The following is an 8,493-nucleotide window of genomic DNA, read 5'->3' on the forward strand; positions in this document are numbered from 1 at the left end:
ATGCCATTCTGTGATTTTATGGCTTTTAGCCATTCTGACCTTGTGTTAATATTTGGCCTTGTGCCTATTGTCATTACAGCTTATTAGCTGTTCTGTTGCACACCGGGAGATGCATACGTGACCGATGGTGTGACGGCCCGAGGTACTAGATACCCAGCGCCAGTATACCCGTTTATCCAGTCCAGTCGTCCAGTATAGGTTACTTGGGCAACCAAAAGAATGAAAGTGGATAAAGTTAACGAAATAAATGATTATAACAAGTATAAAACCAGTAAAACATCGATACATTCAATACATATTTATTTTCTATTATTTCCTTTTATTTTATTATTGCACCACTAAGCATTATTGCTTAGCGCGTTGCTTTTGCCACGCCGTGAGGTTCCGAGATACTGATCGAGAGCCCAGTAGACCGCAGACTGGGTGAGACCATCCTGCAGCTCTGCATAGTGTCCGTGTCACCTCACCATCTTCTGTGCATTGGTAGGACACTAGGTTTCATTTTGATATTTTGTAACTAATTTTTATTTTCTCATATGTAATTGAACTTATGAAATGTATTTTGATGTTCATGTAAATAATGAGAATTGTGTTTGTGAATGGAAAAGTGAATGTTTATCTGTGATTATACATGATTATCACATGAGATGAATGATTGAGAAATGAAATTGAAAAATGTTGAGATTTTGATGTTGGAGTTTGTGATGATTGAATATAATTATAGGAAGTGTTTTTCACAGGTTCCGAAGAACTGTTTTCTCCATTTTTAGCCGGTACTCTGCCGGATTTTCTATAAAATTTTCGGAACATCAAATAAATTAAAATTTCAACAAATGACTTAAATAGATTATATTTCACAAGATATATTCAAGATTATGATGAAAATTAATTAAGATAAAATAAAGTGTTCCGGTACACCGTGTGACATAACTTACTCGGATATACTGTAGACGGGTAAGGGGTGTCACATTTAAGCTTCTGGTCAAAGAAGAAAATTTGTAGCTCTATGTCTTATTGAACTTTTGGCACAGATTTCAGATCATTCTGAGTTGTATAGACCATGATATGATCAATTTACTAAAGCTGGACAGATTGCATCTTTAGTGCAAAATTTGGTCAATTTTAGGTCAAATTCAGTTCTGGCAGTTTTGGTAGGCAAGCAATTTGACTTGGTTCTGGTCATTTTTGGGCTTTGGTGTCTTCATAAGAATTGTAGCTCTATGTCTAAGCTTTCCATGGTATAAATTTCAGGTCATTTGGACATGTTTTGTGTGAGTTATGGTCACATGAGTGACTACTGTTCAAATGGTCAAATTCTGGGTTGCAATGGTTCTGGACAGTTTTGTTACATCAACTTGTGCAATCAATTTGACTTACTTAATGGCATTTCTGGGCTTGGTGATCCATACCAAAGTTGTAGTCCTATGTATAAGCTTTCCAACGGTATAAATTTCAGGTCATTTAGACCTATTTTCACTGAGTTATGGCCAATTTTGTGAATACTGTTCATATGGTCAGATTTAGTGTTTGCACATTACCAAATCCGGATTAGGTCCAATTTATGGTCACTTTTCGGACAGAATTTTAACAATGCTTCTATATGAAAGTTGGCACATTTTGTGTCTAGTTTTACCTCCAATTGGTCTTATACTAATTGGGGTCACACAATTAGGTTTATAGCTCCAAAGCATACTGCCCTTATACAATTCTTAAATACCAATCAACTACACATTCAATACCTTAGCTCCCCATACCTAAATTCTGGATTGTTAACACACTAACATCATTATTCACATCTCATTATGGTCAATTGGAGCAGTATATATAAATCCTCAACATACCAAATACAAACCTAATTCACAAAGTCAACATTAACATAATATCCACATAAAAGCACCCAACAATTACATATAATTCTAACAATAATTTACATACACTTCCATTAATCCCTTAGTACCATAATTCATCAAGTAAATTCATGACATCAAGCATTCTTCATTGAACCTCAAGGCTGCCAAAAAAATCACCATTGGCCAAAGTCTTCCATAATTTCTTTCAAACCCAATTCTAAAGCTCATTCACATATACACATGGAATTAATTCACTAACACATAAAATTACTTTAATTAATCTTAATTCCCATCAAATTCATGTAAGAATAAATCACTTACCTTTCACTTCCAAGGCTGTCCAAAATTGAATATATCAATAACTCATCAAATCCTTCAAATTTCTTCACCATTCAACTCATCTCAACCTTAATACAAACTTTAATGAAGCAAGGGATGAAAAACTAGCACTAACCTTTTGTGGAGCTTGATCAAACTTCATCAAATGCTATCCTTTTTACTCCCTATATGTTGCCCATGATGTGTAGAACAACTTTAGTGAAGAAACTTAGAGGGAAAAATGGCTTGATCATGGGTTGATGAAGCTTGCTTCATGGACGTCTATGGCTGAACCTTGAGAACTTCAAATCAGCCATGGGAGAGGAAGGTTGAAGAAATAAAATAGTTAGTGGAGAAATCTGTCCACTATGGCCCTTTTATAACCCATTATCTTTAGGTTAAATAATATATATTATGCTCCACTAACCTTAAGTTAATTAGTTTAATAATCCACTTTTAATTATTCCAAATTTTACCACTCATTTTTCCTTAATTGCATTTCATGTATAATTTCATTTTTCATGTAATTTTCAAAATTTAATACTACATATTTTTAATGGACATTTAGGTTTAGGGTAGGAAATTGCTTATCCTGGATGGATATGAGCCCCAGAACTATGAGTTCCATCTGAACTGACACGGCTATGGAAAATGTGTGCCATGCCTTAATTCTAAACAAGATACTTCACATGTTCATTCTCCTTAATATAATCACATATACTGCCCATAGCTTTCCAAACTTCAGCCTCAAATTACCCATCAGCAACAATTTCATCTATTGAAACTCATCCATAAATAGTACTTCCTCTAGCTCATAGTTTAAAACGGTTGCAAGTCTTGGTAGCTAACTCCATTTGACTCCTGTCACTATTCTGATCGTCCTTTCATACTTAACACTAGGTACATACTTACTGTCATTCTCATATCAGGAAATTATGTATGAATTGGTGCCTACCAAACTCTCCAATAATTAGGTCTCCTTGACTCAGTCTCTGTTCCTTATATAACCTTCTTAGAACCAGAAGTACAAGCTAAACTTGAAAAGAAAGAAAAATATCCTCTTATATTCAACTACGTCCGATTGTCCATATAATAACGTTTAACCTATGTTTCTTAGTCTTTCTCTTCAAATTTCATCATCTCTTAGCACAATTGTGCTCTACCTATAAGATATCATCTGCATGAACACTTTACCATACCATTGTCCTTCCTGACATAATATTTTATAATTTATTAACTTTACTTATACTCGACCTCTGATTCATATCTATCATCGTTTATATTGTGCCCATAACTTTTGTTGATTCCTGAAAGATTTCTCTTACTAATAGATTCTTCCAACACTAATTCCATCCTTATCTATGGTCATTAATTTGATCCTTGAACTTTCTAGTGATTTATAACCACCCAGACTTGTCACTTCTCGTTCTACCGCTACTGTTGTTCTGTCGTTATTGCTTCACTGCAAAGTGATTCTGTTGGTCACACTAAAAATGCTTGCCTGACATTCATAATGAACCTCTAACTACCTTCTCACTATCTCAAAAGTCTAACCTAAAGCCTATGTGTCATTATCTATAATTCTTTCCACTCATCATACCTATTTGATCCCTTAAATTAACTTTTATTCAACTTACTACTTACTAACTTCTTTTTCTCTGCCTAATTAAATAGTCCGCAATACCATCGCACACCTTCTAGCTTTTGCTCATTAATATTGTATTCCTCGCCTAATCTTCTTGATACTGTTAACAAGTTAAAAGAATCTTGCCCCATTACTATCCACTTCACTTTAGAAATAGAGAATAAATAAAGTATGATCCAATCATGTAACTCTAAGCTCTATATTTTAGCTCCTGTCACAATCTCAACTACATCATGCTATGAGTATCACATTCCTAGATTCCATACCTCCATCACTATTCTCACTAATATGGTCCTATTTCGAGTTCTCCATCCTTATCATTTACCTTGCCAAAAATAACACTTAGCCTACCCTATATCTTAACTTTGTTCCTTTTTGTTACGCGCCCTTCAGTTTGTCCTTTCATTTATATCCTTTGTCTTACTAAAAATAGAACTTGACTATTCTATCCCTGGTTTCATTCCTCTTCCTAACATGACAGCTGTACTTGCTGACTATATCTTTCAGAGTCTCTACCGCGTTATCACATATCTGTGCTACTCAGATTTGGTCCTTTGACCACTCTAGCTAGTACTTCCACTGGCATTTAGATTATATTGCATCTGCAATCACTTGTCCAAACTTTCATTCTGCACTTTCTCTATCCATTGGCCTTCTATAATTTATCTTCGCTAATTTATTTCTCTTAACACTGTTATAATTAGATTATACTATTGTTTTGAATAATATGAAGTTAGAAAGGAACTCAGGAAATTGCATTCATACCTTTATCGTATGATTTCTATTCTTATCCTTTAGCTTACATAATACCCTTACTACCTCGAGAACTGATTCTACAGCAATTTTATTTATTTGTTATTATTATTATTATTATTTTCCATGTTTACTCAATTAGCCAAAACTTAAGATTCCGGGCACCCAAACCCGTCATCCAATTCAAAGGATTTACATCCATTGTGATCTGATTATATATGATTCCTATAATGAAACTTGTATCCTCTGCAGGATACCCGAGCCAACTATTCTCTACCACACTCTACAGTCCTATCTGGGGCACTATTTTGTTGGTCACCATTATTAGTAATAACTTTCGATCCCTTCTGAAAAGATAGGACTATACCCTAACTTGCTGCAACAAAGGTACTACATTTACCACCTTGCCCAAAACCATGTCAAATTAATGTCTCCTTTATCATATCATAGCTCTGTAAATCATCAATTCATAGTTTCGACCTTCTCTAAGTAGTAGGGTTGTACTTTATTCCATACTGATGACTAGATGATCTCACTCTATAGGTGTCACCTTTACTTTGCAACTAGTCCGAAGCCTCTGGTCTGATGGCAACTCTTACTGTAACTCTAGCTCATGCTAGGGTAACTGAGTCACTGACTCTAATTATCACCCAACTGTGACCTTTCAATATTCTAACTCTAGACTCTTAACCAGGAGTTCCCAACTTCTCTGCAGATATAGAACTCAATTCTGGTATTACTGTACCAAAACAGAAGCCATCCGCAAACACCCTCATTATGGAGCACCACGGGGATGCACGCAGCTCTACACAATAATCTCATGCCTGCATCAGACTGCGACTTACGAGCAGACATCGAGAACATTGTATAGTTACTACTATACGTCCTGACAGACTAGGTCTCTTAATCTCTTATCTCTCTTGAATTTTCTATTATCATAAACTTATTCTGACTGGGTCATCCACTGATGACTGCCAGCAGTGGTATCCTCATCCTTATCTAGGGCAACTGTACTTTCAAGACTCACCTTTATGTACTCGTGCCTTGCACGAAATGGGCACACCATTTAAACCCATACTGACAGAAATATAATGTTTCTTGGAGTACGTATCCTCATGATAGACCTCAACATGTCTGCTAACTCTATTTCACCTTTCTATGTACTCCACGAAAATCAAGACACTAATTGAAGCACTTTATATTTCCCGAGGTATAACGCAGAATCTAGAAACAAAGAATTTCAGAAAAAGACGAAACAGAATCCTATACTCCGCATGTAACATCCTAACAAGACTCCTTTTTCACTCCCAAGTATTTTATTTCCCATGAATCTAGAGCCTAAGCTCTGATACCAACTTTGTCACGACCCAACCTATGGGTCGGACCGGCACAAGGACCTGGGCAAGCTTAAAGCCCCCGAGGCCCGTAGTAAGCCTAACTATTCCTCAAATCCATAACCAGGCCCACAATTTAGGCCCAATATGCATATAAAATAATTTAAATCAAACTGTTATAATTTCATTTCGGGCCAACTTAGCCCAGAAATTTTCAGAAACTAAAATCGTGGAGCCCATTTCAACCTCAGTACCTCATTTACAAACTGTTTAAATACCATACAAATCTTCTTTATTTATTAATCTCAAAAATTTAAATTAACGCAACCTCTACCAAGGTCCACACTATTTCTAACACATGCGGAGTTCTAGATTTTAAATTTAGAAAAGATAGTAAAACAATTAAATAATCGACGTTAAACCTGCGAGGAAGAAAACAGGTTGCTCTGTAAAATAACTCCTCCTGTGGCCTGAAAAAATATTGAACAGAAGTGAGCATTCGACTCAGAGAGTAAAATATCAATTTTAACCATAATCTCTATAACTATCTAGAACTAATGCAACCTGTGGAGTGAAATGCAACAGCAACAATATTTTCACATCATAACAGCAAAAAGGTAATTTGGAGCACTCACGCACTCTGTAACATCAATCATAATATATGGGAGCTGATCCCCTATACAGCTCTCTTAAATCCAACCTGGTGCCAGCGAAGAACTCAGCTCGGACTTCCACTTAATAACCAAATCGGGGTCCCAGCGAAGAACTCAAGCCGTGTCTACCCCGAAGGACCGGGTCCCAGCGAAGATCTCAAGCCGTGTCTACCCGTCCTATCCATAGTCCACACCACATCACACGCACGCCAACGCACGCACACTGCTCCAAATTACCACAACAACATCCATGGCACTTTCACAGTTATGAATGCAACATAAATCGTGCCTAGAATTTATCTACATAGATAAATGCATATAAGTGATGCATGGACATGCTTGAACATATAATAATATCGAAATTACAATTAAAATTAATATTTTACTCACAGTACACCGATGACTATTGTGGCTGCTGGATGTAGAAAAATAGCTGACCTCGATCACCTAATAATTAAATTATAAATTTATTAGTACTAAGTTAAGATAAAACTCTAAAGAGGCAATAGACAGCCTAATCCATGCCGGAAATCCGGCAGAATTTCCCCTATACCTGGGACCTACCTAACTTGCAAAAAGGTTCAAATAACACTTCTAAATTCTCAATTTCCACAATCATATCTCATCAATATCACATGGCCCCTCCTGGGCCCTCCAAATCAGACAATACTCAAAATCTTAAAAATTATGTTTTAGTCCCTATAATTGACATTTTATAAAAATCCACTCAAACGAGCTCTAAAAATTTTAAAATTTTGCCCCGCGGTCCTTAATAATATTATAAGGCTATTGCAAAATGAATTGTAATTTTCTAGTCACCCATGAATATTTTATTATGGAATTTTACTCAATTCCATAAGTTTCCAACAGCTAATATATTCTTAATTCAACCCAATTTAATATTCACATATTTAAACCTCCATCCTCAAGCTTCAACCAGTCATATAAAATTTAAACATCTTAATTTCAAACAATCTTATATGCCCATATGCTAAAAATCTAACTAAAATCCATCCATATTTCTCAAAAATATTCTGCAATCACTCAAAAATTTAACTAACACCATAGAATATCTCCAAATAATTTTACTTTCATCATATATTTTTCTTAGAATTTTTCTCCAATTTTTCCTATTTAAGAAACACTGTATTTATGCTCCATGCATAAATAAATAATGAAAATTGTCTTACCCGAAGTTTATCTGTGTCTCAAAAATTCCAAAAATTTATGAGGAAGCCTCTGGAAGTTGAATCATCTCCATAGCCCACCGGAGCCACCGCCAGAACCATCGCGCACGGTGGCCAGCCGTCGGTCGCCGGCGATATTTTCCGGATCTGATCATACCACCATGTTCCTCTCCTCTTCCTCAGTCCATATGTGGTCTCGGATCATCGATCCAACGGTCGGATCGTCGTAGATCTGACGAAAAAGCTTGAAAAACCCGAAACTTCTCTCCTCCATATCTCACTCATCCGACCTCCATTTGCTTCAAAATTGTTATCAAAAGAAAGCTCTCGGAACAAGCTTTCCAACGCCACCGGAATCGGCTCAATCGGACGTCGGATGAAGCCGGAATCGCACCGGAAAGCCGCTGCCCACTGTGCGCGCGTTTTCTCTCTCTTCTCCCTCTCTTGCCGCCGTTTCTGGTGGTTCTGGATGTCGCCGGAGGGTCGCCAGCCGGGTGGGGAGCTGCTGGGGACGTCGCCGGCCGGTCACCGGAGAAAGGAAGAAGAAGAAGAGAGGGAAGGAGAGGGAGAGAAGAGAAAGGGGGGGGGGGTTCCTCCCGTTTTTCTTTTGAATTTTTTTTTTTTTCTGGATGTTACATGTTTAGGGTTCTCCTTTGGTGTTAGGAGGTTTGGTTTAGCTTAAACATTCTCTGTGTTCGTGGAATTCCCCTTGTTTGTGCTTGCTAAGTGTTGGACATCTTCTTTCCAACAACT

General features: G+C 36.8%; 1 long non-coding RNA gene across 1 annotated transcript; it reads right to left on the minus strand.

Annotated features, from left to right (window-relative positions):
- Positions 1-6,159: 6,159 nt before the first annotated feature.
- LOC131175985 (uncharacterized) lies at positions 6,160-7,867 on the minus strand. The gene is made up of 3 exons (XR_009146098.1): positions 7,744-7,867; positions 6,944-7,000; positions 6,160-6,370 (listed from the first exon to the last, which is right to left on the minus strand). It is a non-coding gene; the product is annotated as an uncharacterized LOC131175985 (long non-coding RNA).
- Positions 7,868-8,493: the final 626 nt, after the last annotated feature.

The sequence above is a fragment of the Hevea brasiliensis genome, chromosome 18 (assembly GCF_030052815.1).
Source record: "Hevea brasiliensis isolate MT/VB/25A 57/8 chromosome 18, ASM3005281v1, whole genome shotgun sequence".
Taxonomy (NCBI): domain Eukaryota; kingdom Viridiplantae; phylum Streptophyta; class Magnoliopsida; order Malpighiales; family Euphorbiaceae; genus Hevea; species Hevea brasiliensis.